The following is a 15,191-nucleotide window of genomic DNA, read 5'->3' on the forward strand; positions in this document are numbered from 1 at the left end:
GCCATCTAATACCATCAATAAAAGCTTTCACTAATAAAATACGACCTGGTAAAATTTCCTGAATAAAATCAATTAAAACGTTCCCTTTAAAAAGTATGGCTACACCCGCTGATCCTGCAGCATTCGATCCGGACCAGACAGATGGCCCACACTTCCACTCATCTTTATATTTTTGATATGACATTTCATGTGGGATATTACATTCTTGCAGAAAAAATACAGATGCAGTAAAACACGTAAAAAAATTAAAAAGAGCAGTTCTTCTCGTGTTAGATTTTATGCCTCTCACGTTGAGGGAAATACCTTTGAGTTCAGCCATCATTAGAAAATGTAAAAATTTTACTTAGGTAACTAAGAGCAACGGATTTACCTGTCCGATGAACCTGATCAGACCACTGGGCTTGCGCCTCCCTCCTCATCTGATAGTATCGTCACGAGAGTCTCCGTGGAGGAGGAAAGATTACCACATTTATATAAACCCGACGCTACACTGGCATAGCTCGGAGGGCTGGCTGGCAGAACCCGCTGGGTCTCCATTGGCTGGCCATGCAGTTCCTCATCAGGTGGGTCCCCGAGGGGTTCCGCCGCCCCTGTTTGACCTGTAGAAGGTCGTCCTATAGGAGGAGGTTGCGCACAAGGCAGAGCCTCTGACTCTTCAGAGGCAGCAAGATCCTGGTCCCCACCTGTAGCAGCGGAGACCGAAACCCCTGAGGGTCCAGCGTCCACGTCCCCTTCTGGAGAAGTGTCCATCTGTTCACCTCCTGCTGCCTCCTCCGAACCACCCTTTTTCTTTTTCTTAGGACCCACCTTTATCCACTCAGCGCCCTCAGCCCTAGGAGACCCAGACTGGGCATGGGCTTCTGTGTCGGCCTTTTGCCGGTCCCTTTTGACCTTACCAGTAGTGCCCTTCTGCTCCTTCTCAGCCCTCCTTTTGGACTCCCGCAGGTCCTGCAGCCAGGTTTTGGGATTTGGTATTTTACCTGTCATAGACTCTGGAGACACTTCACTATTTGGTACGCCCTTATTGTCTCCAGAGGCTCCAGGTTGTTGTTCCTCCTCCTGAGGGGTGGTCTGATCTTTTGGTCCTTGGTCGGACGTCTTGGACTTCCCCTTTTGCTCATCTTCCCGAAATCTGTGAGGGCAAGAAAAATAAAAGTGACCTGGAGTCTGGCAAAAACTGCATTTCTTTTCCTTAGGGCATTCTTTTGTCTCATGTTCTTCACTAGCACAATTTCTACATGATACATGACAGTTTTCTTTTGAATGACCATAGCGCCCACAGTTTCTGCAATATACTGGCATCCCAGAAAAGAAGAAATCCCCATTTGTTTGCCCAATTTTGAAACGGGCAGGGGGGAGCCGTATACCACCTGGTGTATTTGGATCTCTTGTACACTTCACAAGGAATTTCCACTTAGATGTCCATATGTTATATTCGTTTAATATCTTCCCAATACATTTAACACTTTTAAAATAAATTGCTAGAAATGACATTACTTCTGGAGCAGAAACAAAGGGCGAAAATACTTTTACAATAACCAGTCTTACCTCATCCAGGACGTGCTCAACAATTTGTATCCCTTTCAAAACAGGACTATTTTCAACTTTTTTTAACTTTTCTAGTACATCTCTAAAAATACCTTCTCCGGTGAATGTGATGTCATAGTCACCTCTTCTGGGATAATCCTGGATGGAGAGAATTTCATTCCTTTGTACGCCAAGAAGGTTCCTGAGCACGTCCTGGACTACATACCCTAATTTCCTCATATCCGAGCCACCCGCCGTGAAGTGAACTCGGATAGAGTTTTTTAGCCTCGCATAAAGAGGCACGAGGTTAGGGTCAACCTCCATGGAAAAACGCAACAAGGTTGCAAATTGGAGCCGCTTGCAATCTGCGCTCCCAGTGTTCTTGCAGCGAAAAACACCTGGAAGCTGGGGGATCGCAACTCGTTACCCTGGGACTAAGCCCTCTCCCTAATAGCAGCAAGCAGGTTAAGTCCACCAAAGTGGACGATCCTGCCAGGCCAAGGAGAGGGGTACCCGAGTGCCCTTCAACCACAATCTCCTGCAATAAAGCACTTGATCGTAGCCAAAAGGCCGAGAAGCGATAACCAGAATTGGTTTCAAACTACGGAGCCACCCAAGGATCCTGAAAAGTCCATTTGTGGAGATGAGCTCCTGGACTCCCGTTAAGAAGACATGTTGTCAACCTCTAGATCCCTTACATGCCTGCACTTTTCGGCTTGCTGCTGCTGCAATCCACGCGTTTTAGATCTGCATAACTCCACCTCTTTAAACACAGCACCTTCACCCCCTGCTGTTCCCACCCGCCTCAACACCGTTGGAAGGGAGGAGAACCAATTAAGGCGGGGGGTGGGGTGGAACGAGCAGCTGTCTACCCTTAGCAGGAGGGCTCCTGATTACATACCTCTCCTGCTGCTGCTGCTGCTGGCTGTCCAGCAGCAGACTGAAGGTGGCTGCTGCTGTGCACAGGTATATAAAGGCTCAGAGCCTATTATGACACGCGCAGCCAGCGTTCCATTGCCACATTCCATCTACTGCAGGCAGGATACCTGGCTGGCTGAATGTCGCTGAGAAGCTCACAGAGACCGCCATAAGCAACAGTTTAACAGAATGCCACAGACTAATCAACCAAACTTTTTGGGTTGGGTTCTCTTTTATAGTCTGCAGGCATTAAATGAAAGAAGTCAGTGTTCCAGCAGAAGGAGACAACGTTTCAGAAAAGGCATTGTAGCAAACCAAAAAAGAAATTTTAAGCGCAGCAGAGTAACCAGCGCACATACCTGTTAGCTCAGGTGAGTTTAAAAGGCTGCTGTTGATAACAAGGGCATTTGCTAAATAGATGGTGTGTGTGCAACAATATACTGAAAGGTCAATTATATTGTGCAGCTTATCTCACCACCTGTAGTTATTTAGGTGAAAGCTCCAAAATGCTTGCCTAATATGTCTGTTTATCCAAAAGGAAGTAAAAAGGGAGAGCTAGAAAGATAGCATTGCATCACATTACATGGCAATGCAATGCACAGTTGCTGAAGTTGAACCAAAATGAGCTTGTAATCTGGCTTCTGCAACTTTGAACATGAAAAATCCAATGAGGAGAAGAAAAGCAAAGCCAAAGAGTCCATCCCAAAATCCGACAAACAAGCAAAATGAACAAAAAACATTGAATTCAATTCTTTCTGATTTTAGAAACTGCATTAAAAAAGGGGTGCACCGGTCCTGGAGATACTGCAATACCAGGTCAATGCGTGGAGTGGACAGAGCAAGCTCTTTTTCCATCTCCCTGTTCTAAAAATCCATTTAATATATGGTCCCCAGATAGGGGACGTATCAGATATTAAACTGATAAGAACAGATACTACACTTGATCTTAGCCAAAAGGCCGAGAAGCGATAACCAGAATTGGTTTCAAACTACGGAGCCACCCAAGGATCCTGAAAAGTCCATTTGTGGAGATGAGCTCCTGGACTCCCGTTAAGAAGACATGTTGTCAACCTCTAGATCCCTTACATGCCTGCACTTTTCGGCTTGCTGCTGCTGAAATCCACGCGTTTTAGATCTGCATAACTCCACCTCTTTAAACACAGCACCTTCACCCCCTGCTGTTCCCACCAGCCTCAACACCGTTGGAAGGGAGGAGAACCAATTAAGGCGGGGGGTGGGGTGGAACGAGCAGCTGTCTACCCTTAGCAGGAGGGCTCCTGATTACATACCTCTCCTGCTGCTGCTGCTGCTGGCTGTCCAGCAGCAGACTGAAGGTGGCTGCTGCTGTGCACAGGTATATAAAGGCTCAGAGCCTATTATGACACGCGCAGCCAGCGTTCCATTGCCACATTCCATCTACTGCAGGCAGGATACCTGGCTGGCTGAATGTCGCTGAGAAGCTCACAGAGACCGCCATAAGCAACAGTTTAACAGAATGCCACAGACTAATCAACCAAACTTTTTGGGTTGGGTTCTCTTTTATAGTCTGCAGGCATTAAATGAAAGAAGTCAGTGTTCCAGCAGAAGGAGACAACGTTTCAGAAAAGGCATTGTAGCAAACCAAAAAAGAAATTTTAAGCGCAGCAGAGTAACCAGCGCACATACCTGTTAGCTCAGGTGAGTTTAAAAGGCTGCTGTTGATAACAAGGGCATTTGCTAAATAGATGGTGTGTGTGCAACAATATACTGAAAGGTCAATTATATTGTGCAGCTTATCTCACCACCTGTAGTTATTTAGGTGAAAGCTCCAAAATGCTTGCCTAATATGTCTGTTTATCCAAAAGGAAGTAAAAAGGGAGAGCTAGAAAGATAGCATTGCATCACATTACATGGCAATGCAATGCACAGTTGCTGAAGTTGAACCAAAATGATCTTGTAATCTGGCTTCTGCAACTTTGAACATGAAAAATCCAATGAGGAGAAGAAAAGCAAAGCCAAAGAGTCCATCCCAAAATCCGACAAACAAGCAAAATGAACAAAAAACATTGAATTCAATTCTTTCTGATTTTAGAAACTGCATTAAAGAAGGGGTGCACCGGTCCTGGAGATACTGCAATACCAGGTCAATGCGTGGAGTGGACAGAGCAAGCTCTTTTTCCATCTCCCTGTTCTAAAAATCCATTTAATATATGGTCCCCAGATAGGGGACGTATCAGATATTAAACTGATAAGAACAGATACTACACTTGATCTTAGCCAAAAGGCCGAGAAGCGATAACCAGAATTGGTTTCAAACTACGGAGCCACCCAAGGATCCTGAAAAGTCCATTTGTGAAGATGAGCTCCTGGACTCCCGTTAAGAAGACATGTTGTCAACCTCTAGATCCCTTACATGCCTGCACTTTTCGGCTTGCTGCTGCTGCAATCCACGCGTTTTAGATCTGCATAACTCCACCTCTTTAAACACAGCACCTTCACCCCCTGCTGTTCCCACCCGCCTCAACACCGTTGGAAGGGAGGAGAACCAATTAAGGCGGGGGGTGGGGTGGAACGAGCAGCTGTCTACCCTTAGCAGGAGGGCTCCTGATTACATACCTCTCCTGCTGCTGCTGCTGCTGGCTGTCCAGCAGCAGACTGAAGGTGGCTGCTGCTGTGCACAGGTATATAAAGGCTCAGAGCCTATTATGACACGCGCAGCCAGCGTTCCATTGCCACATTCCATCTACTGCAGGCAGGATACCTGGCTGGCTGAATGTCGCTGAGAAGCTCACAGAGACCGCCATAAGCAACAGTTTAACAGAATGCCACAGACTAATCAACCAAACTTTTTGGGTTGGGTTCTCTTTTATAGTCTGCAGGCATTAAATGAAAGAAGTCAGTGTTCCAGCAGTAGGAGACAACGTTTCAGAAAAGGCATTGTAGCAAACCAAAAAAGAAATTTTAAGCGCAGCAGAGTAACCAGCGCACATACCTGTTAGCTCAGGTGAGTTTAAAAGGCTGCTGTTGATAACAAGGGCATTTGCTAAATAGATGGTGTGTGTGCAACAATATACTGAAAGGTCAATTATATTGTGCAGCTTATCTCACCACCTGTAGTTATTTAGGTGAAAGCTCCAAAATGCTTGCCTAATATGTCTGTTTATCCAAAAGGAAGTAAAAAGGGAGAGCTAGAAAGATAGCATTGCATCACATTACATGGCAATGCAATGCACAGTTGCTGAAGTTGAACCAAAATGAGCTTGTAATCTGGCTTCTGCAACTTTGAACATGAAAAATCCAATGAGGAGAAGAAAAGCAAAGCCAAAGAGTCCATCCCAAAATCCGACAAACAAGCAAAATGAACAAAAAACATTGAATTCAATTCTTTCTGATTTTAGAAACTGCATTAAAGAAGGGGTGCACCGGTCCTGGAGATACTGCAATACCAGGTCAATGCGTGGAGTGGACAGAGCAAGCTCCTTTTCCATCTCCCTGTTCTAAAAATCCATTTAATATATGGTCCCCAGATAGGGGACGTATCAGATATTAAACTGATAAGAACAGATACTACACTTGATCTTAGCCAAAAGGCCGAGAAGCGATAACCAGAATTGGTTTCAAACTACGGAGCCACCCAAGGATCCTGAAAAGTCCATTTGTGGAGATGAGCTCCTGGACTCCCGTTAAGAAGACATGTTGTCAACCTCTAGATCCCTTACATGCCTGCACTTTTCGGCTTGCTGCTGCTGCAATCCACGCGTTTTAGATCTGCATAACTCCACCTCTTTAAACACAGCACCTTCACCCCCTGCTGTTCCCACCCGCCTCAACACCGTTGGAAGGGAGGAGAACCAATTAAGGCGGGGGGTGGGGTGGAACGAGCAGCTGTCTACCCTTAGCAGGAGGGCTCCTGATTACATACCTCTCCTGCTGCTGCTGCTGCTGGCTGTCCAGCAGCAGACTGAAGGTGGCTGCTGCTGTGCACAGGTATATAAAGGCTCAGAGCCTATTATGACACGCGCAGCCAGCGTTCCATTGCCACATTCCATCTACTGCAGGCAGGATACCTGGCTGGCTGAATGTCGCTGAGAAGCTCACAGAGACCGCCATAAGCAACAGTTTAACAGAATGCCACAGACTAATCAACCAAACTTTTTGGGTTGGGTTCTCTTTTATAGTCTGCAGGCATTAAATGAAAGAAGTCAGTGTTCCAGCAGAAGGAGACAACGTTTCAGAAAAGGCATTGTAGCAAACCAAAAAAGAAATTTTAAGCGCAGCAGAGTAACCAGCGCACATACCTGTTAGCTCAGGTGAGTTTAAAAGGCTGCTGTTGATAACAAGGGCATTTGCTAAATAGATGGTGTGTGTGCAACAATATACTGAAAGGTCAATTATATTGTGCAGCTTATCTCACCACCTGTAGTTATTTAGGTGAAAGCTCCAAAATGCTTGCCTAATATGTCTGTTTATCCAAAAGGAAGTAAAAAGGGAGAGCTAGAAAGATAGCATTGCATCACATTACATGGCAATGCAATGCACAGTTGCTGAAGTTGAACCAAAATGAGCTTGTAATCTGGCTTCTGCAACTTTGAACATGAAAAATCCAATGAGGAGAAGAAAAGCAAAGCCAAAGAGTCCATCCCAAAATCCGACAAACAAGCAAAATGAACAAAAAACATTGAATTCAATTCTTTCTGATTTTAGAAACTGCATTAAAGAAGGGGTGCACCGGTCCTGGAGATACTGCAATACCAGGTCAATGCGTGGAGTGGACAGAGCAAGCTCTTTTTCCATCTCCCTGTTCTAAAAATCCATTTAATATATGGTCCCCAGATAGGGGACGTATCAGATATTAAACTGATAAGAACAGATACTACACTTGATCTTAGCCAAAAGGCCGAGAAGCGATAACCAGAATTGGTTTCAAACTACGGAGCCACCCAAGGATCCTGAAAAGTCCATTTGTGAAGATGAGCTCCTGGACTCCCGTTAAGAAGACATGTTGTCAACCTCTAGATCCCTTACATGCCTGCACTTTTCGGCTTGCTGCTGCTGCAATCCACGCGTTTTAGATCTGCATAACTCCACCTCTTTAAACACAGCACCTTCACCCCCTGCTGTTCCCACCCGCCTCAACACCGTTGGAAGGGAGGAGAACCAATTAAGGCGGGGGGTGGGGTGGAACGAGCAGCTGTCTACCCTTAGCAGGAGGGCTCCTGATTACATACCTCTCCTGCTGCTGCTGCTGCTGGCTGTCCAGCAGCAGACTGAAGGTGGCTGCTGCTGTGCACAGGTATATAAAGGCTCAGAGCCTATTATGACACGCGCAGCCAGCGTTCCATTGCCACATTCCATCTACTGCAGGCAGGATACCTGGCTGGCTGAATGTCGCTGAGAAGCTCACAGAGACCGCCATAAGCAACAGTTTAACAGAATGCCACAGACTAATCAACCAAACTTTTTGGGTTGGGTTCTCTTTTATAGTCTGCAGGCATTAAATGAAAGAAGTCAGTGTTCCAGCAGTAGGAGACAACGTTTCAGAAAAGGCATTGTAGCAAACCAAAAAAGAAATTTTAAGCGCAGCAGAGTAACCAGCGCACATACCTGTTAGCTCAGGTGAGTTTAAAAGGCTGCTGTTGATAACAAGGGCATTTGCTAAATAGATGGTGTGTGTGCAACAATATACTGAAAGGTCAATTATATTGTGCAGCTTATCTCACCACCTGTAGTTATTTAGGTGAAAGCTCCAAAATGCTTGCCTAATATGTCTGTTTATCCAAAAGGAAGTAAAAAGGGAGAGCTAGAAAGATAGCATTGCATCACATTACATGGCAATGCAATGCACAGTTGCTGAAGTTGAACCAAAATGAGCTTGTAATCTGGCTTCTGCAACTTTGAACATGAAAAATCCAATGAGGAGAAGAAAAGCAAAGCCAAAGAGTCCATCCCAAAATCCGACAAACAAGCAAAATGAACAAAAAACATTGAATTCAATTCTTTCTGATTTTAGAAACTGCATTAAAGAAGGGGTGCACCGGTCCTGGAGATACTGCAATACCAGGTCAATGCGTGGAGTGGACAGAGCAAGCTCCTTTTCCATCTCCCTGTTCTAAAAATCCATTTAATATATGGTCCCCAGATAGGGGACGTATCAGATATTAAACTGATAAGAACAGATACTACACTTGATCTTAGCCAAAAGGCCGAGAAGCGATAACCAGAATTGGTTTCAAACTACGGAGCCACCCAAGGATCCTGAAAAGTCCATTTGTGGAGATGAGCTCCTGGACTCCCGTTAAGAAGACATGTTGTCAACCTCTAGATCCCTTACATGCCTGCACTTTTCGGCTTGCTGCTGCTGCAATCCACGCGTTTTAGATCTGCATAACTCCACCTCTTTAAACACAGCACCTTCACCCCCTGCTGTTCCCACCCGCCTCAACACCGTTGGAAGGGAGGAGAACCAATTAAGGCGGGGGGTGGGGTGGAACGAGCAGCTGTCTACCCTTAGCAGGAGGGCTCCTGATTACATACCTCTCCTGCTGCTGCTGCTGCTGGCTGTCCAGCAGCAGACTGAAGGTGGCTGCTGCTGTGCACAGGTATATAAAGGCTCAGAGCCTATTATGACACGCGCAGCCAGCGTTCCATTGCCACATTCCATCTACTGCAGGCAGGATACCTGGCTGGCTGAATGTCGCTGAGAAGCTCACAGAGACCGCCATAAGCAACAGTTTAACAGAATGCCACAGACTAATCAACCAAACTTTTTGGGTTGGGTTCTCTTTTATAGTCTGCAGGCATTAAATGAAAGAAGTCAGTGTTCCAGCAGAAGGAGACAACGTTTCAGAAAAGGCATTGTAGCAAACCAAAAAAGAAATTTTAAGCGCAGCAGAGTAACCAGCGCACATACCTGTTAGCTCAGGTGAGTTTAAAAGGCTGCTGTTGATAACAAGGGCATTTGCTAAATAGATGGTGTGTGTGCAACAATATACTGAAAGGTCAATTATATTGTGCAGCTTATCTCACCACCTGTAGTTATTTAGGTGAAAGCTCCAAAATGCTTGCCTAATATGTCTGTTTATCCAAAAGGAAGTAAAAAGGGAGAGCTAGAAAGATAGCATTGCATCACATTACATGGCAATGCAATGCACAGTTGCTGAAGTTGAACCAAAATGAGCTTGTAATCTGGCTTCTGCAACTTTGAACATGAAAAATCCAATGAGGAGAAGAAAAGCAAAGCCAAAGAGTCCATCCCAAAATCCGACAAACAAGCAAAATGAACAAAAAACATTGAATTCAATTCTTTCTGATTTTAGAAACTGCATTAAAGAAGGGGTGCACCGGTCCTGGAGATACTGCAATACCAGGTCAATGCGTGGAGTGGACAGAGCAAGCTCTTTTTCCATCTCCCTGTTCTAAAAATCCATTTAATATATGGTCCCCAGATAGGGGACGTATCAGATATTAAACTGATAAGAACAGATACTACACTTGATCTTAGCCAAAAGGCCGAGAAGCGATAACCAGAATTGGTTTCAAACTACGGAGCCACCCAAGGATCCTGAAAAGTCCATTTGTGGAGATGAGCTCCTGGACTCCCGTTAAGAAGACATGTTGTCAACCTCTAGATCCCTTACATGCCTGCACTTTTCGGCTTGCTGCTGCTGCAATCCACGCGTTTTAGATCTGCATAACTCCACCTCTTTAAACACAGCACCTTCACCCCCTGCTGTTCCCACCCGCCTCAACACCGTTGGAAGGGAGGAGAACCAATTAAGGCGGGGGGTGGGGTGGAACGAGCAGCTGTCTACCCTTAGCAGGAGGGCTCCTGATTACATACCTCTCCTGCTGCTGCTGCTGCTGGCTGTCCAGCAGCAGACTGAAGGTGGCTGCTGCTGTGCACAGGTATATAAAGGCTCAGAGCCTATTATGACACGCGCAGCCAGCGTTCCATTGCCACATTCCATCTACTGCAGGCAGGATACCTGGCTGGCTGAATGTCGCTGAGAAGCTCACAGAGACCGCCATAAGCAACAGTTTAACAGAATGCCATAGACTAATCAACCAAACTTTTTGGGTTGGGTTCTCTTTTATAGTCTGCAGGCATTAAATGAAAGAAGTCAGTGTTCCAGCAGAAGGAGACAACGTTTCAGAAAAGGCATTGTAGCAAACCAAAAAAGAAATTTTAAGTGCAGCAGAGTAACCAGCGCACATACCTGTTAGCTCAGGTGAGTTTAAAAGGCTGCTGTTGATAACAAGGGCATTTGCTAAATAGATGGTGTGTGTGCAACAATATACTGAAAGGTCAATTATATTGTGCAGCTTATCTCACCACCTGTAGTTATTTAGGTGAAAGCTCCAAAATGCTTGCCTAATATGTCTGTTTATCCAAAAGGAAGTAAAAAGGGAGAGCTAGAAAGATAGCATTGCATCACATTACATGGCAATGCAATGCACAGTTGCTGAAGTTGAACCAAAATGAGCTTGTAATCTGGCTTCTGCAACTTTGAACATGAAAAATCCAATGAGGAGAAGAAAAGCAAAGCCAAAGAGTCCATCCCAAAATCCGACAAACAAGCAAAATGAACAAAAAACATTGAATTCAATTCTTTCTGATTTTAGAAACTGCATTAAAGAAGGGGTGCACCGGTCCTGGAGATACTGCAATACCAGGTCAATGCGTGGAGTGGACAGAGCAAGCTCTTTTTCCATCTCCCTGTTCTAAAAATCCATTTAATATATGGTCCCCAGATAGGGGACGTATCAGATATTAAACAGATACTACACTTGATCTTAGCCAAAAGGCCGAGAAGCGATAACCAGAATTGGTTTCAAACTACGGAGCCACCCAAGGATCCTGAAAAGTCCATTTGTGGAGATGAGCTCCTGGACTCCCGTTAAGAAGACATGTTGTCAACCTCTAGATCCCTTACATGCCTGCACTTTTCGGCTTGCTGCTGCTGCAATCCACGCGTTTTAGATCTGCATAACTCCACCTCTTTAAACACAGCACCTTCACCCCCTGCTGTTCCCACCCGCCTCAACACCGTTGGAAGGGAGGAGAACCAATTAAGGCGGGGGGTGGGGTGGAACGAGCAGCTGTCTACCCTTAGCAGGAGGGCTCCTGATTACATACCTCTCCTGCTGCTGCTGCTGCTGGCTGTCCAGCAGCAGACTGAAGGTGGCTGCTGCTGTGCACAGGTATATAAAGGCTCAGAGCCTATTATGACACGCGCAGCCAGCGTTCCATTGCCACATTCCATCTACTGCAGGCAGGATACCTGGCTGGCTGAATGTCGCTGAGAAGCTCACAGAGACCGCCATAAGCAACAGTTTAACAGAATGCCACAGACTAATCAACCAAACTTTTTGGGTTGGGTTCTCTTTTATAGTCTGCAGGCATTAAATGAAAGAAGTCAGTGTTCCAGCAGAAGGAGACAACGTTTCAGAAAAGGCATTGTAGCAAACCAAAAAAGAAATTTTAAGCGCAGCAGAGTAACCAGCGCACATACCTGTTAGCTCAGGTGAGTTTAAAAGGCTGCTGTTGATAACAAGGGCATTTGCTAAATAGATGGTGTGTGTGCAACAATATACTGAAAGGTCAATTATATTGTGCAGCTTATCTCACCACCTGTAGTTATTTAGGTGAAAGCTCCAAAATGCTTGCCTAATATGTCTGTTTATCCAAAAGGAAGTAAAAAGGGAGAGCTAGAAAGATAGCATTGCATCACATTACATGGCAATGCAATGCACAGTTGCTGAAGTTGAACCAAAATGAGCTTGTAATCTGGCTTCTGCAACTTTGAACATGAAAAATCCAATGAGGAGAAGAAAAGCAAAGCCAAAGAGTCCATCCCAAAATCCGACAAACAAGCAAAATGAACAAAAAACATTGAATTCAATTCTTTCTGATTTTAGAAACTGCATTAAAGAAGGGGTGCACCGGTCCTGGAGATACTGCAATACCAGGTCAATGCGTGGAGTGGACAGAGCAAGCTCTTTTTCCATCTCCCTGTTCTAAAAATCCATTTAATATATGGTCCCCAGATAGGGGACGTATCAGATATTAAACTGATAAGAACAGATACTACACTTGATCTTAGCCAAAAGGCCGAGAAGCGATAACCAGAATTGGTTTCAAACTACGGAGCCACCCAAGGATCCTGAAAAGTCCATTTGTGGAGATGAGCTCCTGGACTCCCGTTAAGAAGACATGTTGTCAACCTCTAGATCCCTTACATGCCTGCACTTTTCGGCTTGCTGCTGCTGCAATCCACGCGTTTTAGATCTGCATAACTCCACCTCTTTAAACACAGCACCTTCACCCCCTGCTGTTCCCACCCGCCTCAACACCGTTGGAAGGGAGGAGAACCAATTAAGGCGGGGGGTGGGGTGGAACGAGCAGCTGTCTACCCTTAGCAGGAGGGCTCCTGATTACATACCTCTCCTGCTGCTGCTGCTGCTGGCTGTCCAGCAGCAGACTGAAGGTGGCTGCTGCTGTGCACAGGTATATAAAGGCTCAGAGCCTATTATGACACGCGCAGCCAGCGTTCCATTGCCACATTCCATCTACTGCAGGCAGGATACCTGGCTGGCTGAATGTCGCTGAGAAGCTCACAGAGACCGCCATAAGCAACAGTTTAACAGAATGCCATAGACTAATCAACCAAACTTTTTGGGTTGGGTTCTCTTTTATAGTCTGCAGGCATTAAATGAAAGAAGTCAGTGTTCCAGCAGAAGGAGACAACGTTTCAGAAAAGGCATTGTAGCAAACCAAAAAAGAAATTTTAAGCGCAGCAGAGTAACCAGCGCACATACCTGTTAGCTCAGGTGAGTTTAAAAGGCTGCTGTTGATAACAAGGGCATTTGCTAAATAGATGGTGTGTGTGCAACAATATACTGAAAGGTCAATTATATTGTGCAGCTTATCTCACCACCTGTAGTTATTTAGGTGAAAGCTCCAAAATGCTTGCCTAATATGTCTGTTTATCCAAAAGGAAGTAAAAAGGGAGAGCTAGAAAGATAGCATTGCATCACATTACATGGCAATGCAATGCACAGTTGCTGAAGTTGAACCAAAATGAGCTTGTAATCTGGCTTCTGCAACTTTGAACATGAAAAATCCAATGAGGAGAAGAAAAGCAAAGCCAAAGAGTCCATCCCAAAATCCGACAAACAAGCAAAATGAACAAAAAACATTGAATTCAATTCTTTCTGATTTTAGAAACTGCATTAAAGAAGGGGTGCACCGGTCCTGGAGATACTGCAATACCAGGTCAATGCGTGGAGTGGACAGAGCAAGCTCTTTTTCCATCTCCCTGTTCTAAAAATCCATTTAATATATGGTCCCCAGATAGGGGACGTATCAGATATTAAACTGATAAGAACAGATACTACACTTGATCTTAGCCAAAAGGCCGAGAAGCGATAACCAGAATTGGTTTCAAACTACGGAGCCACCCAAGGATCCTGAAAAGTCCATTTGTGGAGATGAGCTCCTGGACTCCCGTTAAGAAGACATGTTGTCAACCTCTAGATCCCTTACATGCCTGCACTTTTCGGCTTGCTGCTGCTGCAATCCACGCGTTTTAGATCTGCATAACTCCACCTCTTTAAACACAGCACCTTCACCCCCTGCTGTTCCCACCCGCCTCAACACCGTTGGAAGGGAGGAGAACCAATTAAGGCGGGGGGTGGGGTGGAACGAGCAGCTGTCTACCCTTAGCAGGAGGGCTCCTGATTACATACCTCTCCTGCTGCTGCTGCTGCTGGCTGTCCAGCAGCAGACTGAAGGTGGCTGCTGCTGTGCACAGGTATATAAAGGCTCAGAGCCTATTATGACACGCGCAGCCAGCGTTCCATTGCCACATTCCATCTACTGCAGGCAGGATACCTGGCTGGCTGAATGTCGCTGAGAAGCTCACAGAGACCGCCATAAGCAACAGTTTAACAGAATGCCATAGACTAATCAACCAAACTTTTTGGGTTGGGTTCTCTTTTATAGTCTGCAGGCATTAAATGAAAGAAGTCAGTGTTCCAGCAGAAGGAGACAACGTTTCAGAAAAGGCATTGTAGCAAACCAAAAAAGAAATTTTAAGCGCAGCAGAGTAACCAGCGCACATACCTGTTAGCTCAGGTGAGTTTAAAAGGCTGCTGTTGATAACAAGGGCATTTGCTAAATAGATGGTGTGTGTGCAACAATATACTGAAAGGTCAATTATATTGTGCAGCTTATCTCACCACCTGTAGTTATTTAGGTGAAAGCTCCAAAATGCTTGCCTAATATGTCTGTTTATCCAAAAGGAAGTAAAAAGGGAGAGCTAGAAAGATAGCATTGCATCACATTACATGGCAATGCAATGCACAGTTGCTGAAGTTGAACCAAAATGAGCTTGTAATCTGGCTTCTGCAACTTTGAACATGAAAAATCCAATGAGGAGAAGAAAAGCAAAGCCAAAGAGTCCATCCCAAAATCCGACAAACAAGCAAAATGAACAAAAAACATTGAATTCAATTCTTTCTGATTTTAGAAACTGCATTAAAGAAGGGGTGCACCGGTCCTGGAGATACTGCAATACCAGGTCAATGCGTGGAGTGGACAGAGCAAGCTCTTTTTCCATCTCCCTGTTCTAAAAATCCATTTAATATATGGTCCCCAGATAGGGGACGTATCAGATATTAAACAGATACTACACTTGATCTTAGCCAAAAGGCCGAGAAGCGATAACCAGAATTGGTTTCAAACTACGGAGCCACCCAAGGATCCT

The 15,191-nt window shown here is 45.2% G+C and overlaps 8 non-coding genes and 2 pseudogenes across 8 annotated transcripts; all 10 read right to left on the reverse strand.

Annotated features, from left to right (window-relative positions):
• Nucleotides 1-3,224: 3,224 nt before the first annotated feature.
• On the reverse strand, nt 3,225-3,415 carry LOC141223561 (U2 spliceosomal RNA). Its single transcript, XR_012291129.1, has one exon. It is a non-coding gene; the product is annotated as a U2 spliceosomal RNA (small nuclear RNA).
• Nucleotides 3,416-4,530: 1,115 nt separating this feature from the next.
• On the reverse strand, nt 4,531-4,721 carry LOC141223562 (U2 spliceosomal RNA). The gene has a single exon (XR_012291130.1). It is a non-coding gene; the product is annotated as a U2 spliceosomal RNA (small nuclear RNA).
• A 1,115-nt stretch (nt 4,722-5,836) lies between these two features.
• Nucleotides 5,837-6,027, reverse strand: LOC141223376 (U2 spliceosomal RNA). The gene has a single exon (XR_012291004.1). It is a non-coding gene; the product is annotated as a U2 spliceosomal RNA (small nuclear RNA).
• A 1,115-nt stretch (nt 6,028-7,142) lies between these two features.
• On the reverse strand, nt 7,143-7,333 carry LOC141223563 (U2 spliceosomal RNA). The gene has a single exon (XR_012291131.1). It is a non-coding gene; the product is annotated as a U2 spliceosomal RNA (small nuclear RNA).
• A 1,115-nt stretch (nt 7,334-8,448) lies between these two features.
• LOC141223377 (U2 spliceosomal RNA) lies at nt 8,449-8,639 on the reverse strand. Its single transcript, XR_012291005.1, has one exon. It is a non-coding gene; the product is annotated as a U2 spliceosomal RNA (small nuclear RNA).
• Nucleotides 8,640-9,754: 1,115 nt separating this feature from the next.
• Nucleotides 9,755-9,945, reverse strand: LOC141223565 (U2 spliceosomal RNA). Its single transcript, XR_012291133.1, has one exon. It is a non-coding gene; the product is annotated as a U2 spliceosomal RNA (small nuclear RNA).
• A 1,115-nt stretch (nt 9,946-11,060) lies between these two features.
• Nucleotides 11,061-11,241, reverse strand: LOC141223439 (U2 spliceosomal RNA; annotated as a pseudogene).
• Nucleotides 11,242-12,356: 1,115 nt separating this feature from the next.
• On the reverse strand, nt 12,357-12,547 carry LOC141223566 (U2 spliceosomal RNA). The gene has a single exon (XR_012291134.1). It is a non-coding gene; the product is annotated as a U2 spliceosomal RNA (small nuclear RNA).
• Nucleotides 12,548-13,662: 1,115 nt separating this feature from the next.
• Nucleotides 13,663-13,853, reverse strand: LOC141223567 (U2 spliceosomal RNA). Its single transcript, XR_012291135.1, has one exon. It is a non-coding gene; the product is annotated as a U2 spliceosomal RNA (small nuclear RNA).
• A 1,115-nt stretch (nt 13,854-14,968) lies between these two features.
• LOC141223440 (U2 spliceosomal RNA) lies at nt 14,969-15,149 on the reverse strand (annotated as a pseudogene).
• Between the last annotated feature and the right edge of the window lie 42 nt (nt 15,150-15,191).

This window comes from Phyllobates terribilis, unplaced genomic scaffold, assembly GCF_046119375.1.
Source record: "Phyllobates terribilis strain yellow unplaced genomic scaffold, ASM4611937v1 Scaffold_376__1_contigs__length_1858288, whole genome shotgun sequence".
In the NCBI taxonomy this organism is placed as follows: domain Eukaryota; kingdom Metazoa; phylum Chordata; class Amphibia; order Anura; family Dendrobatidae; genus Phyllobates; species Phyllobates terribilis.